Consider the following 12,869-nt stretch of genomic DNA (forward strand, 5'->3'; position numbering starts at 1 on the left):
GCACGTAGCGAAATGACCCAGCATGCGTAGCACGATCAAGCTAGACTCAGGACTTGGGACATGATGTCCACTCAGGCTTTTACAATCACTCCCGACTACCCACGACTAACTTTCCTTACTACTCCTCTTTTGCTTTTCCTTCCTTGACCACATATGTACCAACATTTGTATGAACTAAGATCATGACATACACGCTTCCTCCAAAACCACCTCCTCTTGTTTACCTTGAGAGAACACTATTTCATCAACCCGTTGTGGATTTCCTGTTCTAACACCCGAATATTTTCAAGGAGAATATTTAGTAGCAAAAGCGGTATGGCAATGTAACTTGGTAAAGGTACTTGGTCAACAACCTCGATACCAGTGTGTGCCGAGCAGCATCACCATGTGGCAGCTGTTCCACAGGGGCCCTCGGTTTTATCGTGGCACCATAAGCTATCAACCAGGCAACTATTACCAACTTACACACAATGAAGGTGGTGGGGTCATAGACCATAGAATAAGAGGAGTATTGCAAGGGAAGATTCAAACAACAAGGGTTCCCTTTACAACAAGGGACAAGGAATTCAAATCCAACTATGGATTTGTTTTAAAGAGATTCAAGCATTCTGTTGGGTCATCCACAATTAGTCGATACAGTGTCTAATGTTCTCCAATCATGGCTGGTCTACTGGCATCTGAATGGTAGCTTCTTTTGTAACCCTCTTAATATTGTCTTTGAAAACTCTAAGCATATCTCATGAAACTTAAGGGTACATGGATGCAATAAATACAACGAATAAACAAAATGCATATTCCGACGGTCTTATACGGGTACAACATACATGCATTTAGGCTCCCTTTCACAACACATCATTCACCTTCCCTATGGGTAGACGATCTCAACAACTATGGACGAAAAACAACGGCAAGAGTACAATACCGGAGGACAGCGACAAAAGCACTACTACTACGAATATAGCATCCCAAAGCAACTAATCTACTCTGGACCACACATCTCCATTCCTGGGCTTGGCAGATTATTCTACCGCCCTAGCTATGGATCTACCTCTTCTCTGGCAAAGGTTGAGTGAGAGGAATCAAGGGTTCTACTTCTGACACTTTCGAGGGTGGGGGTGCTGGCGACACTGCAACACCAGTTCTCCTTTCTGGCAGGTGGACAAGGATTCCCTCCACGATCAAGGGATCCTGCCGTTCCACAACCAGCATCCTCCGCTTAGCCCTGGTGACTAGGAAGGCCTCTCCCAACTAATGGACATGCCAATCTTCAACCTCCTTTAAGGCTTCTGATATGGTAGTCTCCTGACTCTCTACAGCTGCAGCATTAGCACGAGCTTTGGCCAGTTGCACCTGGATCATCTTGAAGAAGATCTTGGCTTCCTCGGCTCGACAGAGGCACTTCCTCAGCTCTAAGGCTTGCTGGTTGTACTGCTCATCCAAAGCAAGCAGGTACATGGTCAAGTGCACCACGGTTGGACTGTCCTCTTGCGCATCTCGCCCTTGAAAAACCTCCATGCGAGCCCTCCATGCTCATCGATTCTTTTCCAAAGGTGGAAAGAACCTCATGGGGGTATAGGCTATGGGCTCTTCATAGATCTAGCAAAGGTACCACAAGGCTTTGCGGGCCACAACCTGGTAGGTGTCGACGAAGCGAAACCCGGTTGTGGTCACATTCTAGGCTTTAGTGAGGTCGAAGAACTCTTCACTCTTCCCAATGTAGATGGTAACCTCACACCACTCGGTGCCATGCTTTTCATACTCATGACCCTCATACTCAGGACGATCTTTGACTTTGAGCTTTTGTAGGATGACATGTAGGATTCTAGGAAAACCCTTAATGTTCAGGCAGTAACTACTAACCCATGCTCCTACCATTCCTGGCGGTGGTTGCAAGGAAGGCCTGAGCGAAAAGCTTGCTCAAAGGAAAAGCTAAACGGGCTAAAGTGCGCCGAGTGGTGGTACCAATGGCTAAGCTAGGCCCTACTTATAAAGAAAGAGTGTTCAGTGGTCCTAGCACGGTCCACCAGGGTTCCTGCATGGGATCACTACAAATGAATCGACAAAAATTCCACGCATTCGAGGCAAGCGATGTCCGAGGCCCTTACTGACTAGTATAACTATAGGGCAAGGTTTCGACAAGAGTGTAGAAAAGAGTATGGAGAGACGTGGGTCACAACCGATGTGAACCACACGCGAACGCGGAGCACAAAGCCACAGTGCCAAAATAACTCCAGACCAGGAATGAGTCAGTCATGCACAATACGACACACGTGACACCTATGAACGGCGTATCCACAAGCAACACAGGCACTACAATGCACAAGCAAGATATACATAAATGCACGTCCTATATGTCCTTCCACTGTTGCCAACATATAGGACAACCGTTCTCAGATTTTTTGCACATCATTCTCTCCCTGTAGCTAGTCGATACTATCGGACTATGCTCAGGATCAATGTACCTACAGAAAAATTGATTAAGCCTACCTAAGTCAGCAGAGTGTCATCTATCCTGGATACATAACCATAGTAATAGGGCTACTGATATAACTTCACATAAAAATGTCCTAACTTTTTGCAAAAATAGGTTGTCAAATTTTAGTTTAGAAAAATGTTTTTGAAGCTTTATTTCCTCATTTATGCTCTGATATCACCTGTGGTAGAACCGCCTAATCTAATGCCTCCTAAGAGTACTCGTATTCCATTAGACACTAAGTACTCAAGGGAGGGCACCAAATAACGTGGTCCCGTCGGGCACACCCCAGGGGGAGAACCTGAAAATCCATATTTTTCCATCAGGATCACAAATGAGAGAATAAAGCTTATAATATTGTTAACCATTTCTTACATCACTTTTAATACAACATCAGAGTATGGTATTTATTGTTATAATAGGGGAATGTAATCATATTATCAGAGTTATGAACAATTTAGTTGAACAGTGGAATATAAACATGTGAACAGAATTACAGTGGAACTAAATAAATATCTATCCATGGCATGATGAAGCATTGATATATAAACTATGATAACAGATTATAAATCTTTTATTTATAAAAACATTTAGTGAGAGTTATAAATAAAAACTATGATCGCAGCATAAGGGAATCCTCTCCGAGCCTACCAGGAGGAATCCACACACAAGAGTCAGCTCTAACATCCACCTACCACCTGCAATAGGGGGAAATAAAACCCTGAGTACTCAATTGTACTCAGCAAAACTTACCCGACAGGAGGAAAGAAAAGACTCCAAGGATATGCAAGGCTATCTGGCTTATGGGTTTATTGCATCAGCAGGAGCATTACTAAAAGTGCATCCCTCTATTCGATTTTTATTAGCAATGCATTAGTTCATTAACTAACCATTCTATGTAAGCACATGTGCTACTTTCAAGTAGATGATAAGCAATCAGATTCATTTTTCCATCTTTCATCTTTCAGTTCTTACTACGGTGCTAGACCATAGACAAGTCATACCGGATCGCCCAACGATTTGTGAATCAATGCCCCCAGCTGGGTACCCCAAAAATACACGCCCCGCTTGTACCCTAGGCATAAGCAGGACCAACCCACTACCCTCCTGTCATAGGGTCTAGGTCCCCATCCAAACTAGGACCCCAAGCCCCCGCCCCTGAGTCCTAGACTCAGTGCGTTGCAAGGACCTCCTACCCAAAAACCATCCTGACAGTCGGTCTAGAAAGAGCCAAAACCCATGACAAGAGAGTAACAAGTCTTCCTTGCGCCTATACCCAAGTATGTGCTCAGGATAATAAGTTTGTGACTTACCTAGAGCCCAATACAATGGTCGGTACCATAGCAATGGCCCATTGGCCGCAGGACACAACCTCTTACACCCACCAATACCCAAACCATATCCCTGCTCGGTCACCATTTTTTCTTTCCACCATTTATATTTTCCAAGTGATAATAATACAGTAATATATTTTCTATCTCTCGTGAGTGAGAGGCAATCACTCGACTTCTACCGGAGTCCTGTACCATAGCAATCGACACGATCCTGTCATACTAGTAAGACTCATAGGATAAAGATATATATATATATATATATATGCACGTGGGTTTCATTCAACTCCTTAAAACTTAATGCACAAATATAATTTAAAGTGCAGAAAATTAGCGGTTATGCATCGGGGCTTGCCTGGGTAAGATTTAATCAGAAGTTAGCTTTCCATCATGGCGACATGATCTCCAAAAGTACCATTTCTCTAGCAACTCCCAATGACTCTGCGATCCATCGACGTCCCTATTATGATATGCAATGTGATGCAATGCAAAGACGTAATCAATCATTTGCAACCGTGACTCAAAAAATACGATTTACGCCTTTCAAGTTAACGAGCTAGTTCTAACGACGACCGCAATTAGGCTACGTATCCATGTTGTCGAATAAGGCGTTATTCCCCAACAATTGTTTTAGTTATACAATTTCAAGGTGTTTCGTTATTTTATTCTATCGATTTAATCTTTATTTGAAATATGGCATCATTATCTATCTAGCAAACTAATTATTCTGAAGCTACAAAAATTACAGTGAGCTACTAATAATATTAAGAATTTACTATAAATTTTTTTAGAGTTAATACTATCACCGATTCATCACTGAAATTCCTACAAGTTCACCTTTTAACAATATTAAGTATGTTAAAATAATTAGAGCAACCGTAAAAACTTACAAAACCTATGCGAACGAATTACACTATCCGATAGATCATGATTTTAGGAGACTAACAAAATTTGTTCCACAATTTTTGGACTCCTAAATGATTTTATATTTAAATAGCAAAATCTGCCCAGAATTTATTTTAGGGAATCTTCACTAATTTATTTGAAAAAGAAAAGAATCACCGCGGCCCACGACCGGTGAGCCGACCCAACCCGTAGGCGCACGCGTTGCTTGCTGGCCCGGCATGTCCCAATGATGGCCGAACGGCGTGGATGGCCCACACGGACGCGCGGCCCTAGCGCGGGGGCGGGGCGCGAGTGGCCCAACAAGGCGCACGGCACCAGGCCTAGGCATGGGCGGCGAGTAGGCTACGGCCACGAAGGCATAGGGCGAGCGGGCCAATAGGCTAACCCACACGCTGTGAGCATGGCCCAACACGTGCGGCGGCGGTACCACTTTGCGAATAGCCCCCTAGGTTATCTCAAAACTAACCCACATACCAAACACTATTTAGGATAGTCGTTGATCTTTGCATTGAGAACCCTAAAGAACTTTATTCCTTACCTTTCTCACCTTTTCTCTCTCCCAAAAACAGAGCACGGAGCAGAGGGCACCGGCCGACATTCAATCCCGACTGGGGAAGGCACGGCGGCGGCGAAAACCCGTCGATGATGGCACGGGAGGAGCAGCGCCAGGAGACAAAATCTAATTATGTCCAACCAATACGCATTTTATACACTAGTCCATATGTCATACTTACTCATAGAAAAAAAACATCTAGGAACTAATTAACCCATTATTCAATATAATTCGCCAAATTGACACTTTCAAACATAAGTTAAATTTTAAAATCCGAGAAAATTATTTCGGTAAATCCTCTTAGGTCTAAATCTCGGTGCTAAGCAAGCTCGTAATACCAGAGATGTTACAGGGATGTCGATAGAGAGGCAACAAGACATGGATGTCTTGGGTGTGGATCTAACCCCATCTGTGTCGATTAAGGACCGTACCATTGTTGGCGCTTTTTGACAAAATTGAACGCATGCCTTTCACTTAGCTGATCGGATAACTCGTTTTGACCACAAAGCCGAGTAGCTCAACTCAGGCCAAGTCCCTCTCTGTCAAAGTGCGCACTCTAGATGGTAGTAAGGATGTGCGGGGAGCCATACGTGAGCCTAAGGGCAGGGTAGTCCTGATCGTCCTGGTAGCTGGTCATCTCTGATTGTGCGGCGCTAGGCGAACCCATGAAATATAGACCTGAGTTGTACCAAAGGTGACCTAAGACTACCTTGGCATAGGTATGTCTAGATTTGTGTTAGGAATAAATTCCTAGCTGGTTGAAATCGATTTGAATCGCCGTCTCTCCCGGACAGTGAGAAACTTGGCTAGTACCAACATCATAGTAACTGGATTATGGAATATGATGGTTATGATGAACATGGAATTATTACACTGGCTATGGTTACTATTGTTATACTACTAAATGCTATACCACATGTTTGGCACAGGTTAGTTGCTAATCTAGATATGAATAACTATAATTAACTTGATGACCAAAGTATAATTGTATAACTAAATTAGTCGCGTTTTATGTAAAATGTTGTCAAGCTAGCTCCACCTATAAAGCCTTGCATGATCCTTGGAGTCATTTTATTTTTGGTTTATGATGGGTAAGTCTAGCTGAGTACATTCGAGTACTCAGGGTTTATCCCACCATGTTGTAGATGAAGTTCTTGGCCTGCTGAAGATGGCGGCTAACCGCCGGTGGGCTCGATGACTCTATATTTATTTCTCATCTATATGCTTTTATCAGAGGATGTCACTTATGCTAGCAATATATTTAGAACTTATATTAATATAATTATTTGAAAGCTATGTTGTTTTCACTAATCAGTTTTGAAACCCAAATTTGTACTATTAATTGAGAACCCATTTGTAATATTATTTCCGCTGCAACTCTGCATATGTGATGTTTATTTGCTTAATCACGCGATCTTGGTTATGATATTGATTTACCGAGGTCCTTCGTGACACTCAGCGGACTACCGGGTTTATATAAGTGAAAGTATGCGCGTGTCAATATGTTAGTGGGGACAGCCGTACTTGATCTTGTATAAATTGGGTGGTTCTGCCACAAATGCAAATGGCCAAGAGTGTCAGCTTGAGCCAGCCATGGGGCTTAAATAGAAGCCCCCATGAAATAGAGCTGTTGGCTCCTTAGTTCACTGAAAATCGGGACGACCGGACGCTTCAATCGTATTGACCGGACGCAGTGTAATAGAACCGACTAATTTATAAGAGCACAAGTATGAAAGCAATCACCGGAGCGATCGAACCGTCATACTTGAACCCATATAAACCCGGTAGTCAACTAAAACCACGAAGGATTCAAACCAACTTGCATACAACCAAGATCGTAGTAATTCAACATAACAAGCCACATGTTACATCCATTTCACAAGTAGTTCACAAGTACCTCATATATCGGAGTTCACATAGTTATTACAAACGAGTTCACAAATAGCGGAAGCAAAGTAGTTTGAGACTATCACACACACTTAGTTCAAATACAAGCCAGTTCAATAGTCATATCCAACAAAAGCAACATGATAAGATAACATAGATGATCATGCCCATGATCTAGTCTTCATCCCCTACAGGGTGGAGACAATACTTGCAGTAGCCGTTATAGAGCACGTCATCTGCAACAAGGGGGAATAAACCCTAAGTACGAGAATATACTCAGCTAGACTTACCCGTCGTAAACTAAAAATAAATGACACCGAGTATACAAGGCTTTATCGGTGGATCTTGCTTGACAACCATTTTGCATAAAAGCTTTAATGATATAAGAGCATAATTTAAATTATGAGTAAGCAGCAAGTTATCAATATTAACCTATCAACTAGATTAGCACATGTACTAGAGCAAGCAATTGATTAACTCCAAACATTAGTAACCATATCCGGTACATTGCTGTAACATAATCATCATCATTATAACCATCAAGTTCAATTAAATGCATCTACGTTGCCACTGCTCAGTCAAGTTCTCACTATCCAGGAGAGATGGTGATTTGAATAGATTCCTATCTAGCTAGAGGGGTATTCCTAACACAAACCTAGGTCTACCAGCCATGGTAGCCTTAGATCACCTTTGGTACAACTCAGAAACAAATTCGTGGGTCTGTGCAGCGCCGCACTCTCAGGGAATCCACTCTGCCAGGTGGTCAATCTCACCGTTGGACTTATGCCAATGGCTCCCCACACATCCTTACTACCGCCAGGGTACGCATTTTCACTTCTCGGCTTCCGGCCTGAGTTGAGCTACTCGGTTTCACGGTCAGAACGAGTTATTTGGCCAACTAAGTGATAGGCATGCGTTCAACATGACATATGGACGTACCGCGAATCGGTCCTTAAATGACTTAGACGGGGATAGATACACACCCAAGACCTCCTTGCCTTGTTGCTTCTCTATCGACATCCCGCCTGGTCACAATTCATTATTAACACATGGTTATTTTCCACGATAGCAAATATAGCCAACCGTGACCAGACATCATCCTAGGTTGTAGGTGACAGGAAATCACCTGGCTTTACTGGTCTAAGCATGGCTAGGCTTTGATTCACTTCTGGACCTAAATAAGATTCAGGGTACGTATACTGGACAAGGAATAGATATATATGCAACAAGTGTTTGCATCCAATTCCTATCACTTAATGCATCAACAAATAAAGATACCCAAAGTAACCATTTTCAAAACATAGGAGACTTAGAATGCTCTGGGGCTTGCCTTTTAGAAAAGATGAAGGTTGGTGATTGGGACACTTAAGAACTTCTTCCCCGTTGGTTCCTTCTTCTAGGGCCTGCACCTCCTGCTCCTGAGCTTGCTGCTGCTCCTCCAGAAGTACTTGCTCGAATTCTAGAAGCGTGACTCCCTTCGGAACACCTATTGCATACATATGCATAGTATAAGAATCATGCATGCACAAGAGATGGAAGGTGATGATGAAATGTATAGCCATGTAGAGATGGATGCATGAAAGACACAATGATACAAGATTAACATTTATTTTACTGAGTAGATGCATATCTCTTTTAGAAAACAATAACTACACACTCACCAAGCTCTAACAACCTAAGATAAAGTTTTTCATCTTTAGTAAGAGGTCTAGCACCTATAACTAATAATTTATCTTAATTAGCCTAGCATCTAAATCATCACATCAATTCATATAAAGCAAACAAGTCATTCATTGCACTTAACAGTTTTCAGGCTACAAACAGCAGCTAAAGTTTGATCCATAAATGGAGTTTTACAGGTCCAAATACCATGATTTAAGACTTTCTATAAATCTTATAAAATTATCTACAACTTTTGTTTAATTACCAAAGTCTAATTCAAACTCAAACTAGGTCAAACAGACTGATCTTACAAAACTATCTGTGGATTCCTGAGAGCAGGCAGTTGGGAGTGCTGTCTACTAACTGATATAAATCTCAAACTACTAGGCCAAATGCCTTGAAATTTTGACACAATCTAGATAAATAAGTTCCCTACAACTTTGTTATTGATCAAATTCACAGCAAACATCATCTTCACCAGTTAATTTGCTTAACCCTAAAATCTATCTAGAAAGTCACTATAAGTGAATTATAGTGAAAATAATATTTTATTACATACAAGAATAGCACTATGAGTACTACCAATGCTACCAATAGTTAACATACATCAAATGAACACTAGAAAACATAGTGGTCATTCCTAAATAAATTCTTTTCATGCCTTTATTAATTTATTTAGATAATTAGGTTAAATGATAAACACATAGCCAAAGTGTACAAAAATTTCTACAAATATTACAAGAGCTTATACATGTCCCTAATAGACTACTGTATAAATTTCACATCATTTGAACAAATATAACATCCTACAAAAAATGACAAGCTTGCAGGGCTTAAAATAACATAAATAGGAAACCCTAGTGAAAAGTGTCAAACAACAGATTTTATATTTTACTTAGGTTCATCATAACACCATAACACTGTACAAAAAGCTTCATGCTCACTGGATACATATTTTTATCATGAAAAATAGCACAAGAATATAGTATTTATTTAAGATAAAAAAGTAAACTAATATTTCCAGTAAGATCACAGTGCAACCCATATTTTTCCCATGTAGTACATAACAATACAAGACTAACAAACTTAGAATCACATTTTAGCACTTTCCTAGCTCAAGTTATAGATTTAACAAAAGTGAAACCATTTAAAAGCACTTATTAAACTCTATTTTATTCACCTAGAAAAATATAGGAAATAGTGTGTTACATATTTTTATCAAATACTACACTTTATGTGGATGCCAACAAAATTTGGTTCACACAAATAGGATACTCCTAGCCCTAGATATATTTTCCAAATTTAGCATACAAATCTAGAAATAAATGAACTATCTTTTCACTTCAAAGTCACTGACGCTCAGGACCCACAGGTCAGTGGACCCCACCGGTCAGTCTAACCAGAGCAGGGGATGGCGGTTAAACGACGGTAGCTCACCGCCGATGAATCCGCCAGCAAAACCGACCCCACCATGGTGCTCTCCTCACTCTCCCGCATCTATAGAGGTAAGTGGTTAGGGTTGAGGCGCACTGGAGGCGGCTCGTCGCCGGCCATGGCGGCGCGGCAGGATGGTGCGCCGGTCGGCTCCAGCCATGGCGGGTCCAGGCAAAAGGTTCTACGGCACCACGGTGCTCAGGCGAAACTATTCATGCTAGCCTAGGGTTAGGAGATGCTCTAGGGACACCTGGCCATGGAGAGGTCCGTGCGGCGGTGGAGCTTACTCCGGTGAAGCTCACCCGCCGGCGACGTCTTGGCGGTAGCGGTTAGACTGGATAGGGTTAGAGCCACTACGAGGCATGCGAAACACAATGCGGAGGAAAGGGGGCGTGAAGGAGCGGTGGTCAGCTCGGGCCACGGCGAGCTCTTGCTCCGGTGAGGTGACAGTCATGGCGATGACGACAGAATTGGCCAAAGGGCCCTCACCTAGGCTCGACTAAGACTATGAAGAGGTCAAGGGAGTAGAGCAGAGCTAGGCGAGTCTATGGGTGCGAGCAATGGTGCAGTGGCTGGCTAGTAGAAGAGTTGTGCAATGGCGATGCTTGCTCGGCAGAAATGGTGCATCGCGGCGCTTTGCTTCTGGGCGAACTAGCGAGGCGAGGCGACGCGGATGAAGCAAGTAAGCGAGCCATTGGGCATGTGGCGTCGTCGTGGCAGCAACAACTTGACTAGTGGGGGCAGCACCAACGTATGACCACCACTTGGCCGTCGTGGCCTGACATTGTCGGCCAGCTGGCCCGCCTAAACCATCCATCAGAGATCCATTAGGCCGACCGAAACATGATTTTTGGTGCTCCCTAAATCACAAACCAGCCCGATCCAGCGAAAGGTATAGTAACACAAGTTGTAGAGCTAGAAGTGATCTACAAGTTTGTTTACATGACTTTGGGATGATTTGGTTTGGTTCGCAAACTACAGAGCTCTAAACTGGGGTACATGAAAACTAAAACTCAATGCAAGACTTAGAAAATTCTCTAAGTGCTGAATCAGCACCCAAATCTGACTTGTGGGCCATGTTTGGGACTGTTCCACATATTTTCATGACTTGACCTCTAAACAAAGTTTGTTCCATATATAATTTTCTACAACTTTGCTTTAGGTGACTCAGACATGAAAACACTCTATGGCACTGTTCTAGTTCAGTCAAACAAAAGCACTCAAGAGGAGCACCTAGTCAAACTAAACCCTAGAAGCATAATTAGGCAAAGTCATTAACATGAATATTGTTCTATTAGACATCCTAAGTGTAGCTAAGGTATTTTAGTTACCAACATTAATTACTTGCACTCAATCACACATGATCATAAGCATACACATTGGAAAAAACACAATATACAAGTCATGTTTCACATGTTTCAAGTGCATGTTTCATATGTAAAAGTTCATATAAGAATGCTTAATGCTTATGCCCATGCAAATGCAAGTGCAATTATGCAAGCCTAACACCTAGGGTGTTACACGCAGGAACCCAGCGTCCGGTCGCACGATGCACGCCACGTGGCACCTGCTTCAAATTCTGATCGCCCGGTCTCAACGGTCATTAGTACACTTAAGTTGTGACCAGATGCGCTGCTTCAAAGTGACTAGACGCAAGACCTCAGCGCCCAGTCATTTCTAGTAAGGTTCTATTCACGACTGAACATGTCTGGTTGATAACGATCGGACATAGGACCCCAGCGTTCGGTCACTTCCAGTAAGCATCCAGAGACAATTTTTCATGACCAGACTCACCTAGCGTCCGGTCAGTCACCCTCTTCTCTGTGCGCTGCCATGCCAGCAGGATCGGACGCACCCCGTTAGCGTCCGGTCACGAAGTGACCCAGTGTTCGGTCGAAGATCGATGCAGAGTCTTCACTGCTTCCACTAATCGAACGCTCTGGTTCAGTTGAGGCCAGCGTCCGATGCACTCTGTGAAAACCCATCTTTTCTATATAGGGTGTCGGTGGCACCGTCGAACTGTCCGCACTCTACGGACGAACACTCCACCGGTGAAGTTTCTTACCCTTGCTCCCAAGTGCTAAACACAATGTGTATCACCTTTGTGCATGTGTGTTAGTATATTTTCACAAACATTTTCAAGGGTGTTAGCACTCCACTAGATCCTAAATGCATATGCAATGAGTTAGAGCATCTAGTGGCACTTTGATAACTGCATTTGGATACAAATTTCACCCCTCTTAATAGTATGGCTATCGATCCTAAATGTGATCACACTCTCTAAGTGTTTCAATCACTAAACCGAAAAGCTCCTATCAATTTCACCTTTGCCTTGAGCTTTTTGTTTTTCTTTCCTCTTTTCTAAGTCCAAGCATATGATCATTACCATGCCATCACCATCATCATCATGTCATGATCTTCATTTGCTTCACCACTTGAAATGTGCCACCTATCTCATAATCACTTTGATAAACAATGTTAGCACTTAGGGTTTCATCAATTTACCAAAACCAAACTAGAGCTTTCACCTAAACAACAAGCTTGATCTCTTATGTGTAGGTGAACTACAAGACCAGTGGAAGTCATTGGGTAATTGATAGTGGTTGTAATCAACATATGACCG

This window comes from Miscanthus floridulus, chromosome 4 (genome assembly GCF_019320115.1).
Source record: "Miscanthus floridulus cultivar M001 chromosome 4, ASM1932011v1, whole genome shotgun sequence".
In the NCBI taxonomy this organism is placed as follows: Eukaryota; Viridiplantae; Streptophyta; class Magnoliopsida; order Poales; family Poaceae; genus Miscanthus; species Miscanthus floridulus.